The 24,688-nt window shown below is 36.4% G+C and overlaps 1 protein-coding gene across 1 annotated transcript in view; it reads right to left on the bottom strand.

Moving 5' to 3' along the window:
* LOC111148519 (NUMB, endocytic adaptor protein) overlaps nucleotides 1-24,688 on the bottom strand; it is a 187,584-nt gene that overhangs the window by 103,200 nt on the left and 59,696 nt on the right. The window contains exon 3 of the mRNA XM_022505138.1: nucleotides 5,993-6,077. The gene's annotated coding sequence lies outside the window, so the exon portion shown is untranslated. The remainder of the gene's footprint in view (nucleotides 1-5,992; nucleotides 6,078-24,688) is intronic.

Here is a 24,688-nt window from a genome sequence, read left to right as displayed (position 1 = left end):
CCATGTATTTCAAAACTCCTAATTGACTTGTGGATCACAGGTCATGACTTAAAAAAGCAAGTATAGGGGCACCTGGGTGGCTCAGTGGGTTAAAGCCTCTGCCTTCAGCTCAGGTCATGATCCCAGGGTCCTGGGATCGAGCCCCGTATCGGGCTCTCTGCTTAGCGGGGAGCCTGCTTCCTCCTCTCTCTCTGTCTGCTTCTCTGCCTACTTGTGATCTCTGTCTGTCAAATAAATAAATTTAAAGAAAAAAAAAAAAGCAAGTATAACTAAAAGTTATAATAGCAAATTAAAAACCTTAAATACATATAGTTAAAAATAATTAGGGGCGCCTGGGTCGTTCAGTCAGATAAGTGTCTAACTCTTGATTTCAGCTCAGGTCATGATCTAGGGGTCATGGGATTGATCAGACTCTGCACTGAGCATGGAGCCTGGTTGGGATTTTCTCTCTCTCTCCCCCTCACTCCCGCCTTTGTCCCTCCCCTCTAAAAAATGGTAATAATAATGAAAATATTCCACTTCAAACCTGATGAACCACTTATAAATGTATAGCTTTAGGGGCTCCTGGGTGGTTCAGTGGGTTAAAGCCTCTGCCTTTGGCTCAGTTCATGATCTCAGGGTCCTGGGATCAAGCCCCACATCAGGCTCTCTGCTCAGCAGGGACCTTGCTTCCCCCGCTCTCTCTGCCTGCCTCTCTGCCTACCTGTGATCTCTCTGTCAAATAAGTAAATTAAATCTTTTAAAAAAATGTATAACTTTAAATACTTACATTAGAGGGGTACCTGGGTGGCTCAGTTGATATTGTGTCTGGCTCTTGGTTTCAGCTTAGGTCACAATCTCAGGTGATGGGATCAAGCCCTGCATCAGACTCCATGCTCCACATAGAGTCTGTTAGTACCTCTCCCCCTACTCCTTCCACTGGCTTGCTCTCTCTCTCTCTCTCTCTCTCTCTCTCTCAAATGAATAAATAAAATCTTTTTTAAAAAATGCTTATGTTAGAAAAAAGCCTAATAATTGGTGAGTTAAGCATCTACCTGAAAGAATCAGAAAAAGAAAAAACTCCAAGAAATTTGAATAAAATTCCACTTCCAATAACATTTTAGGCTAGATTATTTACCCAATTCTTCACTGAAAACAGTTAAAAGTGATGGATAAAATTTTATTTCAAAAAGCACTGAAGAGCTGACAAGATCATAAAGGAATTACCAGACCAAAATCTATGAGAAGGCAGAAACTCAAAGAGATAAGTGGCATAACAACATAGTTTTTATCTTGTATACATCTGCCTAACTCACCAAGTTAAGCTTTAATTTTTATAATCTCTTCGGAGAGAACAGAAACCAAAGAATAAGACCCACCCCAAATGGAAAATCTAACAAGAGACCCTTTCTCCATAAAGCTGGGACCACCCCCCCTCCCAAAAGTTTCATACTCAGGAAAAGAGTAAACAGTAAAAGTAAACCCAGTCCACTCCTTCATTACCAAAGGACAAGGAAACTGGTCTTCCTGATGTAGAAGAGAACAAAGAATTCCTAAGAGGCTGTAAAGAAAAGCAGAACCACACACATATTTGCAATCCAAAGTCACCCCATTAGGGTGGTCCAAAACTTCAAAGGATAAATTCAGTCACCGAATTGCAGTAAAATACCTTGAGCTATGGGGGGGGGGGGGGGGGACTAAAGGTATATCCTCTTGAAGCAATGTGCTTCCTTTTGGGCCTCAAAGAAGAACCACTAATATTTTTTCCAGGGAAAATAAGCAATTCACAGTAAAAGTCTCACACAGGAAAAATAAAAAGAAATCTACACCTAGGCACAGCATATGAAACTTCAGAAAAACCAAAAAATAAAAGAGTTCAAAAACAGCAAGTTTTGGAAAACAAAACAAAACAAAACAAAAGACACATTCACTTAAGTTAATAATTATTAGGCAGCTGATTTATCAATAGCAACAATGGAAACCAAGAGAGAGTGGAATTATCTCTTACAATGACTACAAAAATACTGCCAGCCCAAAATTTTATACCTAATGGAATATCTATCAAAAAAAGTGATAGACACACACACAAAAAAAAGACATAGATTTCAGACAAAATAGCTGAGAGTTTACTACAGAAAATTTCACTAAAGAGAATTCTAAAGAAAAAAAATCTCCAAAAAGAAAGAAGTGATCCAGATGGAAAAATCTGAAATCCCTGGAGGAATCAAGAGCACACAAAGTTGAAACTGACATCAAATTCAGAGGCTCATTGTCACAATTTTCCGCCTTGTAGACTGAAGAGTAGAAAAGTCAGATGACAACAAGAGGAAAGGAAGACTTAAAGGAAAAAGAAAGAATGAATGTCCTGGTAGCACTATAAGCCCCTGGGTCCAGCTAGTCTCAAAGCCTACTGAAATCCTGTCCTTGGAAAATATGAGATATCCTAATGTTAGATTCTGCTTTTCACTTAAGAAGTGTGTAAAGGAGGGGCGCCGGAGTGGCTCAGTGGGTTAAAGCCTCTGCCTTCAGCTCAGGTCATGATCTCAGGGTCCTGGGATCGAGCCCCGCATCGGGCTCTCTGCTCAGCAGGGAGCCTGCTTCCCTCTCTCTCTCTCTCTCTCTCTGCCTGCCTCTCTGACTACCTGTAATCTCTGTCTGTCAAATAAATAAATTAATAATCTTAAAAAAAAAAAGTGTAAAGGAGAAAAGCCAAAAAAATTTTTTTTTTTTAAAGATTTTATTTATTTATTTGTCAGAGAGAGAGAGAGAGAGAGCGAGAGTGAGCACAGGCAGATAGAGTGGCAGGCAGAGGCAGAGGGAGAAGCAGGCTCCCTGCCGAGCAAGGAGCCCGATGTGGGACTCGATCCCAAGACTCTGGGATCATGACCTGAGCCGAAGGCAGCCGCTTAACCAACTGAGCCACCCAGGTGTCCTGAGAAAAGCCAAAAATTAATGAAAAAGAAAACACATAACAGAGAAAATCAGAGTCAAGCACTGGTTTTTTATAAAGCTAAGAAAATATATAAACCCTCTAATAAGACTGATGAAGGAAAACAGAAGTCACAAAAAATATTAGGAATAAAAAAAGAGAGAAATACTAAGCAGACATTTAAATGATAAGAAAAGAATGAACAACTCTATGCCAAATATGGACAAAAATGGTGGATTCCTAAAACAGAAAACTTTTTTTCTAAGAACTGCCCTAACTAGAAACAGAAATTTTAAGTAAAAACTATTTAGAAAACTGAATACATACCTCCTCAAAAACTACTAAGCCTACACACTCCCCTCAAAATACTAAGCCCAGACAGTTGAACAGAAGTTCAACCAAACTTTCAAGAAACAGATCATTCTAGTCTTATATAAACCTTTAGAGGAGGGAGGGGACAGAATGGAATAGTTCCCAACTCATTCTTTGAGGTGGTATAATCTGAATACCAAAATCAAACAAAGATAACATAAGAAATAAAATTATGGGCCAATATCATCCATGAACTTAGATACAAAAATCCTAAATGAAATACTAATAAACTAAATCCACTTGTTTATGAAAAAAGACCATCATATTAAGCTGAGTTCATTCCTGCAATGCAATGGTAATTCAACAATAGAAAAACCTATAAATGTCATTCACCACCTTAACAGAATAAGGAAGGACAACCATATGATCTTCTCACGAGTATAGAAAAAGTGTCTGATAAAATTTATTACTTGTTCTTCACAAACAAAAAACATCTCAGCCAACTAGCAACAGAAATGTCTTTAACCCACAGAGTATCTATCAAAAATCTACACCAAACACTATTATAATAGTGAAACATAAGAAGTTTCTAAAAATTAACTGTAACATAAGAATGCCCACTATTAACACCTGTATTAAATATTGTACTGGAAGTCCTAATTAGCACAGTAAGGGAAAAAAAAGAGAGAGAGAGAGAGAGAGAGAGAGAGAATATGTAACTATTGGAAAGAAAGACACAATCTTCATGCAAAGTATTTTAATAAAATAATTTGATAAGACAACTGAATATAGATCTGTATTATATACCAAAAAAGCTTACATCAACAAATAGAAATGGAAAGGAAAAAGAGGAAAAATATACTATTTGTAATAAGGTATCTAATAATTCAAAGAAACATGAGAGAGATTTACGAAAAAAAGAAACTTTACTGAGAGATATTTTTGAATATTTAAATAACTAGAAAGACATACCATGTTCAAGGATAGGAAGACTCAGTATCATGAAATAAAGAGAATTAAATGCATGTGTACATTTAAAGTTACAAAGATCTTTTTTTAAAAAAGTTACAGAGATCTTAGGCTCATATACAAGGCAAGTCCCATTTTATTTATTTATTTTTTAAACATTTTATTTATTTACTTGAGAGAGAAACACAGAGTGAGCACAAGCAGGGAAAGGGGCAGAGGGAGAGGGACAAGTGGGCTCCCTGCTCATAGGGCTCAATCCCAGGACCCCAAGATCATGACCTGAACCAAAGTCAGATGCTTAAGTGACTGAGCCACCCAGGTGCCCTATAAGGCAAGTCCCATTTTAAAATTATAGCTTTGGAAAAAATAAATAAATAAATAAAATTTAAAAATAAAATTATAGCTTTGGAATATTTGCATAACTTGACTCAAATTACTACCATTTATGGGTATTTTTACAATTGGTATGAACTTCTTAGTCACTAATCACAGATATTTTAACTAAATTGTAGTAACAGTGGATATGGCACTTCAGAATTCTTATTGTTGGAATAAAGAAATATGAGTAAAGAGCATATGATCAGTACACTGCTGAGTTCTAGCTGAATGTGCTGTGGCCCCCTTGGTTCAAAGAACAATCAGTGTGCACATTCAACACAATATAAGTTCTGATAACTATTCATGCAAGTGATGAAATGTTCCTAACATTTTACATAACACTTAAGGTTTTGGTTCTTGGTAATTATATGTGAACACTGCTGAAGTATCTCCTTAAAAGCCACCTAAAAATGTAAACATTTATTCTGAATATAAATTGCATCTATAAGAGGAAAACAGGGGCGCCTGCGTGGCTCAGTTGGTTAAGCGACTGCCTTCGGCTCAGGTCATAATCCTGGAGTCCCGGGATCAAGTCCCGCATCGGGCTCCCGGCTCCATGGGGAGTCTGTTTCTCCCTCTAACCTTCTCCTTGCTCATGCTCTCTCTCACTGTCTCTCTCTTCTCTCAAATAAATAAATAAAATGTTAAAAAAAAAAAAAGAGGAAAACAGACAAAACACATTCATAATACAATGATCATATAGGGCTCAGAAGGTATCTACATGGACCTATTCATAGTCCCTATATGTAAAATACACTTCTCATGTAAGGTCCATAAGCAGTTACCCAGTTTGCTCTACCATAGATCTGAAATTGATCAAATGTATGATTTTCCTTAGGTCTAACTTATTCAAATTTAATTTTGGTTTATGTGAATTTGGGGCTATCTTATATTGCTGCTTAAACTTTCCTTATTCAACTTTATAACAGAATTAGAAGTAATGATCATTTGTTTTACTAACTGCTAGGAGATGATAATACCAGTAGCTAACATTTACTGAATGCTTACTGCATGCCAGGCATTGTTATAAGGGCTTTTGTACATATTAAATAATTTAATCTTCAAAACAACTTTACCAGATGGATCATACTACTTACACCATTTTACAGGTAGGAAAACTGAGGTACAGAAAAAGTTAAGTTACTTTCCCAATGTCACACAAGTAAGTGGAAAAGCTTAGGGATTCACACCCAGGAAGTCTGTCTCCAGAGCCCAGACCCTCAATTACTATGTTACACCTCTTTTCACAATATTTAAAAGATACATAAAATTATCATGGACAAATACTCACCATTAAAAAAATTATCAGTAACAGTTAAACAACAGTTAAGCAATATTAATAGCAGTACACTTATCATAGTTTGATACTTAACAGGTATTTCAAAGTTTCATGGCTATAGTTAAGAGTTTTGAAGTTGGACAGACCTGGCTCTGAATCTTGGCTGTGCCCTTTACAAGCTGTGTGACTTTGGACAAGTTTCGTAACTTCACCAAGCCTCAGTTTCCTCATCTGTAAAATGAGAATAATAAACATCTCACAAAATTGTTGTTAGTAACATAATTACTGCTACATCGCACTGATAGAGTAATTCCAAACACAGCACAGGTATATAAAATACAAAGCGGAGGTCCTCAATTTCCCCCAGAAAACAGGACTTTATTCTAATGATATAAGAAAGAGGACCACTCCAAGTTACTGTAGAAACTATAAAATCCACACACTAATGTAGAATCACAATCTCCTCTAATTCATAACAAATAATTCCCCTAGATTCAAGTCAAATGCCTAAGAGGTAAAATACTGAATCTTTGAAATACAAAATACTGTATACACACAAAGAAAGAGACTAACAGAACAGACATCATTGTTTGCTGACAACTCCCACAAATTCCATTCCACACATATCCTTTCTAACACTGGTAGTAAGTACTCAAGGGGCCCAAAACATGAAGAGTTGTGTCAACAAGGAGTGATGCCTAGCAATGGTAGAAAGGAATTTTTATAAGGAAAAAAAAAGAGAGACATGTCATCAAAGCAGGGTAGAACTATTGTTACCACCAAGGAATGACTACTCCATTTTAACTAGCATTTCACTGGTCAAACAGCTTAAATTGTTACTGTTGCTGACTTTAGAATCTCAATTAAATAATTTTATAATTAATAAACACATTTCTATCAATATCTGCATTTACCAATAAATTATCTATAACACTATCTATTTGTTATATGGTTAGGTGTTTATTTAAAGGGTTTTTTTTAATAATACAATGTAAAAACCTTTTTTATTTTTTTATTTTTCATTACTTTTTTATTCACAATCCTGCCTGTTTATTGCAATATTATTTACAATAGCCAAGATACAGAAGCAAGCTAAGTGTCATCAACAGACGAATGGATAAGAAAGAGGTGGGCTGTGTTTCTGTGTGTGTGTGTGTGTGTGTGTGTGTGTGTGTGTGTGTGTATACACGTAAACAGAATACTATTCAGCCATAAAAAAGGATGAGATCGTGCCATTTGAGACAACATGGATGGACTTAGAGGGTATTATACTAAGTGAAATAAGTCAGACTGAGAAAAAAATGCTATATGATTTTACTTATGTGTAATCTAAAAATAAATGAATAAACAAACAAAAACAGAATCAGATCTATAAATCCAGAGAACAAACTGATGGTTGCCAGAGAGGAGGAAGGTAGGGAGTTGAGCAAAATGGTTGAAGGGGAGTGGGAAATACAGGCTTTTGGATATTGAATGAATAAATCATGGGACTAAAAGGCACAGCATAAGGAATATAGTCAATGGTAATATAATAGTGTTGTATGGTGACAGTTGGTAGCTACACTTGTGAGCATAGCATAATGTGCTATACTGCACACCTAAAACTAATATAACATTGTGTAGTAACTATACCCAAATTTTTTTAAATCCCCAAAAGTATGAAAAAATACCTTTAAATAACCTTTATTTCATGAATTTCTAGAACAAAGAAAAACTATAAGCAATGTATTTGAATATGCCTCATTATTTTTAGAACCCTGATAAAAAAATTTTTTTTAAAGGAATGATAGGAATATTTTACATAGACCCTACAGAATAATTTTGTTAGCAGCTCACTGATACTAATATCAAGGTGAGTATTTATGATTGTCACCGATCTATTAAGAATTATACTAAGTATTAAAATAACTTATTACATAAAATTAAAATGAGTGTGTGTGTCATTGTAGCTCAAAGATTTAATAAAGAACTTCCATTCCCTAAAATATTCCCTTGTAACAAAAATAACTGCAAAAATGCCAACAGACACATGTAAAGATTCTCATCATCACTAATCCTCAAGAAATTCAAATCAAAATCACAATGAGATATCACCTCACACCAGGGGTCAGATGGCTAAAATCAACAACACAAAGAACAGCAGGTGAGGATGTGGAGAAAAAGGAACCCTTGTGCACTGTTGATGGAACTGCAAACTGGTGTAGCCACTATGTAAAACAGTTACACAGGTTCCTCAAAAAGTTAAAAAAAGAACTACCCTATAATCCAGCAACTGCACTACTGGGTATTTACCCAAAGAACACAAAAACACTAATTCAAAGAAATAGTGTCACTCTTTTTTTTTTTTTTTTTTTAAATACAGACACTCTTATGTTTAGAGCTGCATTATTTACAATAGCCAAGAAATGGAAGCAGCCCAAGTGCCCAATGACTGATGAACAAAGAAAGATGTGGTACATATATACAGTGGACTATTACTCAGCCATAAAAAAGAATGAAATCTTGCCATTTGCAACAACATGGATAGAGCTGGACAGTATAATGCTAAGTAAAATATACGTCAGTCAGAGAAAGACAAATACTGTATGATTCTACTCATACGTGGAATTTAAGAAACAAATGAGCAAAGTGGTAAAAGAAAAGACCCATACACACACACACACACACACATACACACACACAAGACTTGTTGTGATGACCACCAAGTGATGTATGGAACTGCTGAATCACTAAATTGTACATATCAAACTAACATTACATTGTATGTTAACTAACTGGAATTTAAATAAAAACTTTCAAAATATAAACAAAAAAATTATAAAAATAGTCTTCAAATTTTCTTTTTTTATTTATTTATTTGACAGAGAGAGAGAGACATGGCAAGAGATGAAACACAAGCAGGGGAGCAGCAGAGGGAGAGGGGGAAGCAGGCTTCCCGCTGAGCAGGGAGCCCGATGTTGGGCTCAATCCCAGGACCCTGGGATCATGACCTGAGCTGAAGGCAGATGTTTAACAAGTGGCCCACCAAGGCACCCCTGGTCTTCAAATTTTCTTAATAAATTTATTAAAGTGTTTGTCTGGAACATGCCAGTCTGATTTTTTTAAAGATTTTATTTATTTATTTGACAGAGACACAGCGAGAGAGGGAATACAAGAAGGGGCAGTGGGAGAGGGAAAAAGCAGACTTCCCGATGAGCAGGCAGCCCAAAGTAGGGCTCAATCCTAGGACCCTGGGATCATGACCTGAGCCAAAAGCAGACACTTAACAAGACTGGGCTACCCAGGCGCCCCTGGCAATCTGATTTTTGCAAAGCATGCTTTTTAAAGAAAACTTATTAGTTATACAGGAAATATTTAGGAAGTCCTTTAAAAAACCTACTGTACACATGTCGAAGGAAATGAATATAGGATAGTGAGGTGCTCAATGAAGTTACTTGGTCATGACAGAACTCCAAACAAAAAGTCAGGTCCTTCTGCTCTGTATCTTAACAGTTCGTAATTTCTTGACTTAATCAGCATTTCCTTCACTACTTTACTTCTTTAAGTGATGAGAATAATTTTTGTACTTTTTTAAAATTCTATAAATAGCTAGGAGCGCCTGGGTGGCTCAGTCGTTAAGCGTCTGCTTTCGGCTCAGGTCATGATCTCAGAATCCTGGGATCGAGCCCCATTTTGGGCTCCCTGCTCAGTGGGAAACCTGCTTCTCCCTCTCCCACTCCCCCTGCTTGCATTCCCTCTCTCCCTCTGTCAAATAAAATCTTTTTTAAAAATTCTATAAATAACTAGTAAAATCAAGTTGTTCAAAGATGACTATAACTTAGGAATTTTTAGGTGACTTTTTATCTTCATATAACTTCCAAATACCATCAATTATTTACATTTTACCCCACGTGCTTTGCCATTCTCTCTCTCACACCTTTCTCCCTGAACCATGTCAGTGAGTTGCAGACATTGTACCATTTTAGCACTCCATGTTTCCATTATCTTTCTAGTAAGACAGATAGATAACCACAGTAGAGCTAACCAAATCAGTATTGTATCAATGTTAAAATTTCTGTTACATAACGAGAGTCCATACTCAAATGCCACTGACTGATTTTATGTCCTTTAAAGCTGTTGATTTCCCCAGTCCAGAATCTAATTCAGGATCATGCACTGCATTTAGTGGTAATGTCTCCTTAAGAATCCTATCATAAGGGGCGCCTGGGTGGCTCGGTGGGTTAAAGCCTCCGCCTTTGGCTCAGGTCATGATTCCAGGGTTCTGGGATCAATCGGGCTCTCTGCTCAGCGAGGAGCCTGCTTCCTCTTCTCTCTCTCTGCCTGCCTCTCTGCCTACTTGTTATCTCTGTCTGTCAAATAAATAAATAAAATCTTAAAAAAAAAAGAACCCTATCATAAGGAACAGTTCTTCAGTCTCTGCCTTTTAAGACTAAGATTTTTAAAGAACACAGATCAACTATTTTGTAGAACATCCCTCAATTTACGTTTGTTTGATGATCTCTCATTTTTAAATTCAAGTTATGCATTTTTTACAGGAATGTCACAAAGTAACATTGGTCCTTCGCACACCTATCAAAAGCTACCAGAGGTTAGTGTGCTCTATTATCAGTGATGCTAACTTTGATTACTTGGTTAAAGGTATCCCGACAAATTTTTCCACTGTAAAGTTACTGTTTTCTCTTTGTAATAAGATACTATTTTGTAAATTATCGAGGCTATGTAAATATCATACTCCTCATCAAACTTCCACCCAGTAGCTTGGTACCTGCAAATTATTCTTATGTGAAAGCACTATTTAAATCATTCTGAAGTGGTCATTTTCTAATTCCAAGAGTTCTACATTTATTTGCAATTTTAAGGAAGAACTTTCCCTTCTGCCCCATTAAGTTATTTACTCAATTTTAGAATAGATAGAAAAGAGTAAAGAAAGAAAGAAAATAGTTTTAAAATTGTCAATTTATACCATCACAAAAAACCTGCCTACAAACTAGGGTTATGTGTTTACAGTTCTTTTTATCTTGAGTCTGAAAATATATACTATGCCCCAAAGTTACCTGGGTTATCTTCAGTGTGGTTACATTATTCATTTGAAACACAGGTTCATTTGTTTTCTGTTTATATTTTAGATTTTATCTTCACCTTGATTGTATTTTCCACTTTTAAGTATCTACAACATCAGCATGATAATGTTCTCCGATGTTCTAAACTGATGCTGTATACACTTCTACCAGCCATTCTCTCTCAACCAGAGTTTATAATAATAGAGCTCAAGATAGTTTGGGAAGTATATTTCCCATAAGAAATGAGCCCTTCTGTGGCCAACTCCAGGTATCCATCATCACCCACTCAGACCCAGCTGGTTTCTGGGAATTACCATTTCTAGATATTGAAAGAAAGATAAAATAAAATGGGTGAACCCTACTCCAGCAATCTTACACAGATCATTACCTGTAAAATAGTTTTTAATCTGTGATACTTACAGAAACTCCACAGAGTGGAAGAGGACAGGAGCCAATGGTGAACTCTAAGTCCCTGTCCTGGCTTCATTAGAGCTGCTGTGCTTGTACTGAGATTTTGCTCATTCAGCTCACTTAGCAAATATTTACTGAGTATCTATGCTGTCCCAGGCAATGCTCTAGGTGCTTCAGTGAAAAAAGCTTTTGTGGGACTTTAATTCTAATAAGTAAATTATATCATTAGTTAAAAGGTAAAAGTTACGGGAAAAATTTCAGTAAGATAAAGGCATTAAATATCAGGAAGGGGGAAAAGGAACATAGTTCCCACTATTAGGGTGTTCAGTTTAGGTCTGAGAAAGGAAACCTTTCTTTTATATAAATAATTCTTTAAGTCTGAAAGTCACTAGAAGAGAAGAAGAGCAGCCCAATTTTCCACTCAGCGGTAACCCTTTGTCTACAGGTCAGGGACAGGCCATCAGAAAGACACGAAACTTTTTCCTTCCTTCTTTCTCAGGACCTTATGCCAAAATCCAGGAATGTTTTGGTTGGTTTCCTCAATCCAGCTCCTCTACTTTGTAAATAACTGAATATTTCTCCTAGACTCTGACAAACTCAGAAATATTAAATTTTAATTTTTCTTCAAACTAATTTGCTGGGAAATAGTATAGGCAGTATCAAGGCTGGTAACCACTCTTTTAGACCTTTAAACTACATTAACTTTTTTCCTATCCAAATCACACTATCACTCCTGAGTTTACAATCCCAAAAAAGACTAAGAAACTAATCTTTCTCAGTTGTGCTAAGTCATATCACGCACATCATAAACAACTGAATCTAAGTCTGAGTCTAAGTGCAGAACTGTGTAATAGTCACAGGTAACATTTAATCAGCTCTGACTAAATGCCAGCTATTGTTTTATGAGACTTAACATGTCTAACTTATTTTACACTTCATAACAACCCTATGTGATAAGTAACACCATTACCCTCATTTTATAGATGAAGAATCCAAGACATAGACAGGGTAAATAATTGGCTCAAGGTTACACAGTGTACAAATGGGAAAGCTGGGATTATAACTCAGATAGTTTGTGCCATTACCTGTGCACATTAAATTGATTCTCAAAATATCTTTATATAAATGTGCTTTAAATTCTACATCATAGATTTAGCCAATTTGGCCCATAGAGGAAAAAATTTGTTTTTCAATTCTGTCATCCAACATATACCCTATTTTTCAAAGCTTTAACTGAATATTTGATCAGCATGTTATGAGGGAGCCAATTATTAATAGAAATGTGATGAAAAATATTAGCAAACTGAACCCGACAATATATAAAATAAAATTATACACCACGACCAAGTGGGATTTATCTCAGGGATGCAAGGCTGATTCAACATTCAAAAATCACTTAATGTAATTATCAAATTAACAAGTTAAAAAAGAAAAATCACATGATCATATCAATAGATACAGAAAAAGCATCTGACATATCCAAATTCATCCATGATAAAAACTCTTCAGCAAATTAGGAATACAGGGGAATTTCTCAATCCACAAAAACCTACAGCTAACAGCGTACTGAATGGTGAGAACCTAGAAGACCTCCTGGTAAGATCAAGAACGTGGCAAAGATGTCTCCTCTTACCACTCCTTTTTATCATTATATTGGAAGCCCAGGTTAATGAAAAAAGACAAGAAAAGGAAATAAAATGTATACATACTAGGAAGGAAGAAATAAAACTGTCTTTGTTCACAGATGACATGATCATATAAGCAGAAAATCCAAAAGAATAAAAAAAAAAAAAAAGAACTTATGGAACTAATAAGCAATTACAGCAAAGCTGCAGCATACAAGGTTAATACACAAAAGTCAATCAATCTCCTATAAACCAGCAATGAACAAGTGGAATTTGAAATTTAAAACAACAAATTTATATGAATACCTTAAAAAATTAAACACTTAGATATAATTTAGGGCAACTTAACAAAATATGTATTTTATATACGTATATATGTATATATATATATATATATGGAAAACTATAAAACTCTGATGAATAAAATTAAAGATAAACTAAATTAATGTAAAAATATTCCATGTTCATGGATGGGAAGATTTCAATATATCGATTCTTCCTTACCTGAGCTATAAATTCAATACAATTCCAATCAAAATCCCAGCAAATTATTTTGTGGATATGATAAACTCATTAAAAATTTAAAGCCCATGTCAACTATACTCAAATAAAAATATTTAAAAAGGGGCGCCTGGGTGGCTCAGTGTGTTAAGCCGCTGCCTTCGGCTCAGGTCATGATCTCAGGGTCCTGGGATCGAGTCCCGCATCGGGCTCTCTGCTCGGCGGGGAGCCTGCTTCCCTCTCTCTCTCTGCCTGCTTCTCTGTCTACTTGTGATCTCTGTCAAATAAATAAATAAAAATCTTTAAAAAAAATATTTAAAAGTAATAAAAATAAAATTTAAAGCCCACATACAGTTAACTGATCTTTCATATAAAACAGAAAGGTGATACAATGGTGAAAATAGTCTTTTTTAACAAATGATACTAGAACAACTAGAAAAAAAAAATTTAGAAATAGACTTTACATCCTTCTCCAAAAATTAACTCAAAATGGATCCTAACTATAAACTATAAACTATATATAAACTATAACTATAGTTTATAAACTATAAACTCAAAATGGATCCTAACTATAAAATGCAAAACTATGAAATTACTAGAAAAAAACAGGAAGAAACCTAGATAACTTAGGCATAATAATGACTTTTTAAATGCAAGACCAAAGGGATGATCTGTGAAAGAAATAACTGAGGAGCTGGACTTCCTTAAAATTAAAATTAAAACTACTCAGCATAAGGCACTGTCAAGAGAATGAGAACACAAGCCACAGAATGGAAGAAAATATTTGCAAAAGACACATCTGATAAAGGTCTATTATCTAAATATACAAAGAACTCTTAACACTTAGGAATAAGAAAACAACTTGATTTAAAAGTGGGTAAAAGACTTGACAGATATAACAAAGATATACAGGTGGCAAATCAAGATATAAAAAGATGTTCAACATCATATGTCATTCAGGAACCACAAATCACAATAAGACACTACTACACACCTATTATTAGAATGCCAAAATCCAGAACACTGACAACACCAAATTCTGGCAAGGATGCGGAGCAACAGTAACTTTCACTTTTTCTTGATGAGAATGCAAAATGGTACCACCACTCTGAAAGACAGTTGGGCAGTTCCTTAAAAACTAAACATACTCTTACCATATGATCCAGCAATCTTCTTCCTTGGTATTTATCCAAAGGAGTTGAATACTTGCATCCACAGAAAACCTGCACATGGTTATTTGTATCAGCTTAATTTATAACTGCCAAAACTTGAAAGCAACCAAGAAGTCCTTCAGTAGGTAAATGAATAAACTGTGACACATCTAGAGAATGGAATAATATTTAGCACTAAAAAGAAAAGAGCTACCAAAAGAAAAGACACATGGAAAACTTTAAGAGAAAAGGCTACATATTGTATGATTCCCACTCTATGGCATTCTGGAAAAAGCAAAACTTTGGAGACAGTAAAAAGATTGCCAGTGGTTGGCTGCCAAAGGCTAGAGGGTTTTGAAAGACATACAGACAGAACACAGATTTTAGGACATTGAAACTATTCTGTATAATACTGTTATGTTAGCTAGAGGTCATCATATATTTGTCAAAACTCACAGAATATGTAACACAAAGAGTGAACCCTAGCAAAAACTGTGGACTTTGGGTATTAATAATATGTCACCATAAGTTCATTGACTGTAACAAATGTACCACTCCAGTGGCCTATGTTAATAGTCAGGGAGGTTGTGCATATGTGGGGGGCAGAGGGAATATGTACTCTGTACTTTCTGCTTAATTTTGCTGTAATGTAGCAATGCTCTTAAAAGTAGTTTAAAAAAAAAGTGGTCAGATCCAAAGAAGTACTTATAATAGGCCAAAAAAAAACTTCTCTCCAGGATCAAGTAGGTAATGGAATCATATGTTTGCCCTTTATACACTGCATATTACCCTGTTTTTAACTCACCTACCTGAAGTATCAAACAACCCACATTTCTAAATCTTACCCAAAAAATGTCTCAAAAGACCTACTGCCTACCAGACAAAATGGCGCCCATGTCAGATGCCAAGCTCAGTATGGCGTCTGCTTAAGACTCTCTCTCCCTCTGCCACTCATACCCCCTGCTCCTTCTCTCTAAAATAAATAAATAAATAAATGTTTTTTAAAAAACCATTGTGATTTGAACCAGAAAACATGTGTTCATTTATTCAAAAAATTATGTATGGAGAAGCAATTATAAGACAGATACTCCTCTAGACTATGGAGATAAGACCGAGAACGAACCGAAGTCTCTACCCTCCTGTTGGTGTATTTTGTTTGGGGAGAATGAAAAAATAATAAAGAAACAAATATATAATATGTTGTATATGAAGAAAATTGGGGTAACAGGAAGGAAAGTGATGGGGTAGGTGAAAAAGAGGACACGTTCTTTTAAATAAAGAGGTAATTCCCTCTTTGCTATTTAGGTCATATTTGAGCAGACAGATCTGTATTAGGTAGTGACAGGGAAAACCCAAGTAGACAGGTGGAAGAAAGCACTCTGGGTCAAAGAACACCAAGCGCACAAGTACTGAGGCAAAACTATACCTAGTGTGTCAGAGGAATAGAAAGTCAATGATGAAGCTATAGCTTCCTAAGTAAAGGGAGAATAAGAAAAGAGGTCAGAAAGGAAGCCAACTGCTTCATATGGTTTCACAAGATATTGTGAGGAAAGAAATCAGGAGTGTGGTTGTTTAGCTTGATAAAATGTAAACGTTTGCGGCGCCTGGGTGGCTCAGTCATTAAGTGTCTGCCTTCCACTCTGGTCATGATCCCAGGGTCCTGGGATGGAGCCCTGCATTGGGCTCGCAGCTCAGTGGGGAGCCTGTTTCTCCCTTAGCCTCTCCCTCTGGCTTGTATTCCCTCTCTCACTATCTCTCTCCCTGTCAAATAAATAAATAAAATCTTTAAAATAAATAAATACATAAATAAAAATAAAATGTAAGCATTTATGAATAAGATAGCAATATATCAAATTTACTTTTGAAAACAGCTAGCTCCAAGTCTACCATACATTACATTCATCTTTAAATAGTCCTAATATTCAAGTCTGGAAGTAGTAACTCCACTGCTTTTTTAGTTCTTATATCATTTACTGCCCTTTACATATTATAACTATTGATGTATGTCATGTCCTATAGAATTTAGGCAACTTGAAAGCAGAATTCATGGTTTATAGTTGTTTAATAGTAAAAAGAGCCACCATTTATTGAGCAAATTTATCAGTTAGCTCATTTAATCCTTCTATTATCACTTCCACTAGTATTTAGCACATGAGAAAATTCGGGTTCAGAAATATTAAATAGCTGATGCAAAATTATATAGCTAATTAGTAGGGTAACATTTTAGCTCAGGTTTGTCTGACTCTAGAGCCAATGTTCCATGTTGTCTTTAATCAACATCAGTATCTCATTTAGAACCTTGTTTGCAAAAGACACCTAATATATTTGTACTGCATAAATAACTAAAATAAGTAATTCTTTCTAGGGACAGAGGATGAATTAGAGTCAAACAAGTAACACATCAGAATAGAAAAAAAATGGGGAAAAACATTAAAAAATACTTAATAAGGCTTATAAAGAGCTCGGTATAATTTTGTGCTTGCCTATCAGTCCAAGTACACTCGCCTTCTTCGATACCTTAAACCCACTATGCCCTTTTTCATCTTAAAGTCTCTTTAATCCATAGTTTAAACATCTTACTTTCCCTTAAGTTAATTCTACTCATCCTTCACAGCTCTGCTCAAATATTATTCCTCCAGGTAACTGTCCTTGACCACCACCTCCCTCACCTGAACTAAATCTCTATAATAAGCAGGTAACAACCTGTACTTCTCTTTTACGGTTTAACACAATATAAATAAAGGTGTAGTTAATACCTCTCTTCTCTGCAAGAATAAAAGCTACATGAGGGCAGGGTCCTCAACTGTCAAATTCATTTTTCAAGTTCATCCCCTCTTGTCAAGTTCAAGTTCATGCCCTCTTTTGCAATGATCAATGTATGTTTAAAATTGTTTAATATTGCTTTATTATTATAAGTTATTATATAATACATTATTTAATAATAGACATTCATTACAAATTATTATACAGTGAATTGTATCTGACCAATTCTCCTGGCAAGAAAAACAAAATGGGATTAAAAAACAAAAAATAAAAACCCAGAAAGGTTTGTTAGGATGTTAGAAGGCAGGATGTTAGAAGCCAAAACACCAAAGAAAAAGGAGATGCAGAGTTAAGCCTGCCGTTCTCCATTACTTTTTCCTCTTGAGGTAACTAGCTGCTTACTAGACCTGTTGGCAGTCTCACAGAGTTGCAAAGACAGAAATTAGAGCTCAGGGCTTATCAAGACAGCAGGATTTGAGGGGTTGAAATTCCACAGAAAAGGCAACCAGAGAGAAATGAGGCTGGACATTCTGTACTGCATTTGCCCCTAGGGTATTTATTGAATCCTAACCTGTGCGGGAAGCAAGAGGCCAAGAAAAGGAAAAGAAGCCTATTTTAAAGCAAAAAAAGGTAAGCAGAACTTTGGGTAGCTCACAGTGTTGGGAAAAAAAATTATACTTCAGAGCCTGCCAAGAAGGACAAGCTCTGGCAAATACCCCAGGATTCCATTTGATACCTCTGAAGGACAAAACTCTGAGTAAGGGGAAACTGGACTTAAAGCAGCCCTTAGGAAGTCTAAAACAAAGCCTCAAGTCATCTCAAGCCTGTACTGAATCAAGGTCATTTGCTCCTACTTTTAACTACCACTATAAGAAAATTAAATCCTCTCTAGAGAACATTATCATCATCAAGATCCTCTATCATTTTTAATATACACTGTCTGATATTCATTTTAAAAATTATCAGGAATGCCAGGAGAAGGACCAAATGACTGAGCGCCAAGAGAAAAAGCAGACATTAAGAAAAGATCAAAAGGAAATCCGGATAGGTTAATTATCAGACACAGACTTTAAAATAACTGTGATTAGGAGCACCTGGGTGGCTCAGTTGGTTAAGCATCTGCCTTCAGCTTGGGTCATGATCTCCACATCAAGCCCCCTGCTCATCGGGGAATCTTTTGCCCTCTCCCTTTGCCCTCTCCCCCACCAGCTCTCTCTCTTAAATAAACGGATAAAAGCATTAAAAAATAAATAAATAAAAGTGATTAAAATCTTTGAGAAAATAGATGACAAGATGAGAATTTCACCAGACAACAGAAACCTATAAAAACAAAAAATAATTGAAATTTTAGAACTAAAAAAATATGTAAATATAAAATTAATAGAAAAACAGATGCTTGTAACAGCAGATTAGATACTAAACTAGAAAACTGTCAGTAGGGGTGCCTGGTGGCTCAGCTGGTTAAGGATCTGCCTTCGGCTCAGGTCATGATCCTAGGCTCCTGCGATCAGGCCCCACGTCACATTCTCTGTTCTATGGGGAGCCTGCTTCTCCCCCTGCCTGCCGTTCCTCCTGCTTGTGCACACTTGCTCTCTCTGTGTCAAATAAATAAAATGTTAAAAAAGAAAAACCTTAATAGAAAACAGTCAACAGAAAATACCCACATGAAGGACAAAAACAAAAACAAAGAGATGGAAAATAGAGAAAAGCACACTAGAGACACACAGGATGCAGAGAAAGATATAACATAACAGCTCTCCTGAATCCCAGCAGGAGTCAGTGAAAAAGTGGGATAGAAACAATATTTTATTTTTTAAAATTATTTTTATTAATATATAATGTATTATTTGCCCCAGGGATACAGGTCTATGAATCATCAGGCTTACACATTTCACAGCACTCACCACAGCACATACCTTCCCCAATGTCCATAACCCAACCACCCTCTCCCTACCCCCACCCCCAGCAACCCTCAATTTCTTTTGTGAGATTAAGAGTCTTTTATGGTTTGTCTCCATCCCAATCCCATTTTGTTTCATTTTTTCCTTTCAGAAAAAATATTTTAAAGATTTTTTTTTTTAATTCATTTGACAGATAGAGATCACAAGTAGGTAGAGAGACAGGCAGAGAGAGAGGAGGAAGCAGGCTCCCCGCTGAGCAGAGAGCCCAATGCAGGGCTCGATCCCAGGACCCTGGGATCATGACCTGAGCAGAAGGCAGAGGCTTTAACCCACCGAGCCACCCAGGCGCCCCAGAAAAAATATTTTAAATATATTCTAAACCTAATGAAAGATAGGAAGCTACAGATTCAAAAGGGTCTATGGAATTCAAGGAACTTAAACACAAAGAAAATCATCTAGAAGAATTATTTAAAACTGATGAAAACCAAAGATACCACTTCTCTAATAACAACAACAACAAAGGAATCAGAAGACAATGGGATATACTGATTGACTGACTGATTGATTTTATTTTATTTTTTCAGTGTTCCAAGATTCACTGTTTATGTACCAATGTGATATATTTAAAATGCTGTAAGAAAATAACTGCCAAGCAGAAATTCTATGCCCAACAAAAATATCCTTCAGAAAGCTTCCAAATTCATTCTATGAAGCCAGCATTACTCTGATACCAAAACCTGATAAAGGCATTACAAAAAAAAGAAAACTACAGGCCAATGTCTCTCATGAACACAGACCCAATATACCTCAACAAAGTATTAGCAAATCTAACGACACATGAAAAAAAAAATCATTCACCATGATCAAGTGGGATTTATTCCTGGGATGCAGGAGTGCTTCAATATCCACAAATCAATCAATTCACATCAACAAGAGAAAGGGTAAAAAAAACTATGATCATTTCAATAGATGCAGAAAAAGCATTTGACAAAGCACAACATCCATTCATGACAAAAACCCTCAATAAAGCAGGTTTAGAGGGAACACACCTCAGCATATAAGAGGCCATATATGCTAAAACCCAGATCTGGCATCATACTTTATGGTGAAAAACTGAGAGCTTTTCCCATAAGATCAGGAATAAGACAAGGATGTCCACTCTCACCACTTTTATTCAACATAGTATTGGAAGTCCCAGCCACAACAACGAGCCAAGAAGAAATAAAAGGCATCCACATTGGTAAGGAAGAAGTAAAACTTTCACTCTTTGCAGATGACGTGATTCTATATATAGAAAACCATAAAGATTCCACCAAAAGACTACTAGAACTGATAAATGAATTCGGTAAGGTAATGGGATACAAAATCAATATACAGAAGTCCTTTGCATATCTATACACTAATAATGAAGCAGCAGAGAGAATAAGAAAACAGTCCCATTTAGAATTATACCAAAAATAATAAAATACCTAGGAATAAGTTAACCAAGGAGGTGAAAGATTGGTACTCTGAAAACTTTTAATATACTGACGAAAGAAACTGAAGATGACATAATCCAATGGAAAGATATTCCATGCTCATGCATTAGAAGAACAAATATTGTTAAAATGGCCATATTACCTGGGGTATCTGGCTGGCTCACTCAGTAGAGCATGCAATTCTTAATCTCAGGGTTCTGAGTTGGAGCTCCATTGTTGGGTGTAGAGATTACATAAAAATAAAATTTTAAAGAAAAATGGCCATACTACTCAAAGCAACCTACAGATTTGATGCAATCCCTATCAAAATACCAACAGCATTTTTCACAGAACTAGAACAAATAATCCTAAAATTTGTATGGAACCACAAAAGACCCAGAACAGCCAAAGCAGTCTTGAAGAGGAAGAACAAAACTGGAGGAATCACAATTCTGGACTTCAAGTTATATTAAAAAGCTGTGGTAATCAAAACAGTATGGTATTGGCACAAAAGAAGACACATAGATGAATACAACAGAACAGAAAACCCAGAAATAAATCCACAATTATATGATCAAATAATCTTTGACAAAGCAGGAACATCCAAAGGAAGGACAGTCTCTTCAACAAATGGCAGTGGGAAAACTGGACAACTACAAGCAAAAGAATGAAACTGGACCACTTTTTCACACCATACACAAAAATAAACTCAAAATGGATTAAGGACCTAATGTGACACCTGAAACCATAAAAATCCTAGAAGAGAACACAGGCAGCAATTTCTCTGACATTGGATGTAGCAACATTTTTTTTTTATACGTCTCCTGAGCCAAGGGAAACAAAGTCAAAAATAAACTATGGGGGGGTGCTTGGGTGGCTCAGTCAGTTAAGACCTGCCTCCCACTCAGGTCATGATCCCAGGGTCCTGGAATGGAGCCCTGTGTCAGGCTCCCTGCTTAGCAGGGAGTTTGCTCTCCCTCTGCCCTGCCCCCTGCTCATGCTCACTCTCTCTCTCTCAAATAAAGTCTTTTCAAAATTTTTTTTAAAAATAAACTATTGGGACTACATCAAAATAAAAACTTCTACACAGCAAAAGAAACAATCAACAAAACTAAAAGACAACTTCCCAAATCAGAGAAGATACTTGGAAATGACATATCTAATGAAGGATTAATAAAGAATATACAACTCAACACCCAAAAAGCAAATAATCCAATTTAAAATTGTGCAGAAGTCATGAAGAGACATTTCTCCAAAGACACACAGATGGCCAACAAAAACATGAAAAGGTTCTCAACATCACCCAACATCAGGTTATAATGCTAAGTGAGGTAAGTCAGTCAGAGAATAACAAATACCATATGATTTCACTCATATTTGGAATTTAAGAAACAACAGAAACCAACAAAGAGACAAACAAACAACAAAACAGACTCTTAACTACAGAGAAACAAATGGATGGTTATCAGAAGGGAGGATGGGTAAAATACATGAAGGGGATTAAGAGTACTCTTACTGTGGGGGCACCTGGGTGGCTCAGTGGGTTAAGCCTCTGCCTTTGGTTTGGGTCATGATCTCAGGGTCCTGGGATCGAGCCCCGAATCGGGCTCTCTGCTCAGCAGGGAGCCTGCTCCCCCCCGCCCTCAGCCCCGCCTGCCTCTCTGCCTCCTTGTGATCTCTCTCTCTCTGCCAAATAAATAAATAAAATCTTTTTTTTTAAAAAAAAAAGAGTACTCTTACTGTGAGAGGGGTGCCTGGGGGCTCAGCTGGTTAGGTGTCTGCCTTCCACTCAGGTCATGATCTCAAGGCCCGGGGGATTGAGCCCTGCATTGGGCTCTCTGCTCAGGAGGGAGTCTGCTGCTCCCTTTTCCTCTGTGCCCTCTCTCTCTCTCTCAAATAAATAAATAAAATCTTTTTTTTTTTTTTTTTTAAAGAAGAGTTTAATAAGAAAGCGGGAAAAATTAAAATTTCTCTGTTAAAGAAAAAAAAATCCCTGGGGTGCCAGGGTGGCTCAGTGGCTTAAGCGTCTGCCTTTGGCTCAGGTCATGATCGCTGGGCCCTTGGATCAACCCCCACATCGGGCTCCCTGCTCAGCGGAGAGTCTGCTTCTCCTTCTCCCTCTCCCTGCTGCTCTGCCTACTTGTGCTCTCTATCACCCTGTCATATAAATAAATAAAATCTTAAAAAAAAAAAAACCTTCAAAAATGAAGGCAAAATAAAAATGCTTTCAGACAAACACAGAACATTCACTATCAGTAGATTCACACTAAAAGAAAGGAATTATCTATGAAGTAAGGAAATAACCTCAGATGGAAGCATGATAAAATAGGAAAGAATCAAGAATACGCAAAAGAGCAAATACGTGAGTAAAGTTAAACAATTATGGATTTAAAACAATAAAATAAAAACAAAGCAAAAACAAACATTTGATCTTAGCCAAAAGGCTAAATGATAAAAGCAAAAACAAACAAGACAAAAATGATAAATATAATTAAAGTCAATAAGGCCCTTGTGTTATCCAAAAATAACAGCAGTAAACTTTTTGCAAAAATACCCACAATAATTCCTTCATTCCTTTTGCACACTCCTCTATAACATGACTTTACTACTCTTCCTATTGGGAGGTGGAATCTATTTCTTTCCCTCTTGAATGTGGACTCGGCCACATGACTTGCTTTGGCCAATGGGTGTCAACACAGCGGAGACTGGAAAAGTGCTTGCATATTGGACTTTGTCCTCTCCTGTACTCTTAGAACTTTAAGCCAACACCTGAATGAATCTGCCTCTTGGAAAGGCCATATGGAGAACAAATTTCCCAATGCTACCCTGGACAAAAGCTTGCCAACATGTAAGTGAGGCTATCTGGCCCAGCCAGACCACCAACAGACCAGAGAGATCAATATAGTCCTAGCCAAACTAACAATCCAGAGTCACGAGCTATTAAATTATTTATTTAAGCCACTAAGCTTTTTGTGAAGCAAAAACTAGCTGAGTACAGAACTAATACATGCAAGTGGATCAGTGGTTCTCAAATAAGGTTGATTTTGTTCCCCAGGGGACTTTTGGTAATATCTGGAAACATTTTTGATTGTCAAAACTGGGTGAATGTTACTGACGTCTAGTGACTAGAAGCCAAGGATGTTGCAAAACATCCTACAAGGCCTCCAAAACAAAAAATTATCTGGTCCAAAATGTCAACAGTGCCAAGGTTGGGAAACCCTGAAAGCATGACAGAATGTGGCAGCCTTTAGAACAATCCTATCCAACAGAACTTTTTTCAATGATGAAAATGTTCTGTATCTATGCTACCCAATATGGTATTACTAGCCACATTTGGCAAGTAAGCCCTTGAAATGTGGCCAGTTTGAGAGAAGAATTAGTGTCTTTATTTTACTCCCTTTTAAGTAATTTAAGTAGCCACATATGCTAGTGGTTTTTGTACTGGACGACACAGCTCTAAAATTAGGATGCTAGTGATACTGAGAGTAGTAAAAATTAGATTGGGTAACAATGGAAAAAATGAGTTTGATAAAGTTAAGGCCCATAGTCACTTGCTACAAATAAAAATTCCAAACATTCTTTTTTTGTTTCAGTATCTATAAAATCCCAAATGTATTACATTCATAAAACTGAAAAAACATTTTTTTAAAGATTATTTATTTGAGAGACAGAGGGGGAAAGAGTATGAGCAGCGGGGAGGAAGAGAGAGAGAGGGAGCACAACATGAGGCTCGACCCCAGGACCTTGGGATCATGATCTGAGCTGAAGGCAGACGCTTAACCAACTCAGCCACCCAGGTGCCCCTGGTTTTTTGTTTTTTGTTTTTAAAGTTTAAAGTGATTTAAGAAGAACTGCTGCATTTTAGAGGCCTCCAAATTGTACCAGATGAATAGCTTTTAATCAAACAATTTCAGGTAATTAAATATTCACTTACCACATTACTTACTTCCCTGCAGCAGTTCACCATCCTTTC

Source organism: Enhydra lutris, unplaced genomic scaffold (assembly GCF_002288905.1).
Source record: "Enhydra lutris kenyoni isolate GAN:26980312 unplaced genomic scaffold, ASM228890v2 scaffoldscaffold20, whole genome shotgun sequence".
Taxonomy (NCBI): Eukaryota; Metazoa; Chordata; class Mammalia; order Carnivora; family Mustelidae; genus Enhydra; species Enhydra lutris.
This window is presented reverse-complemented; position numbering and strand designations above follow the sequence as displayed.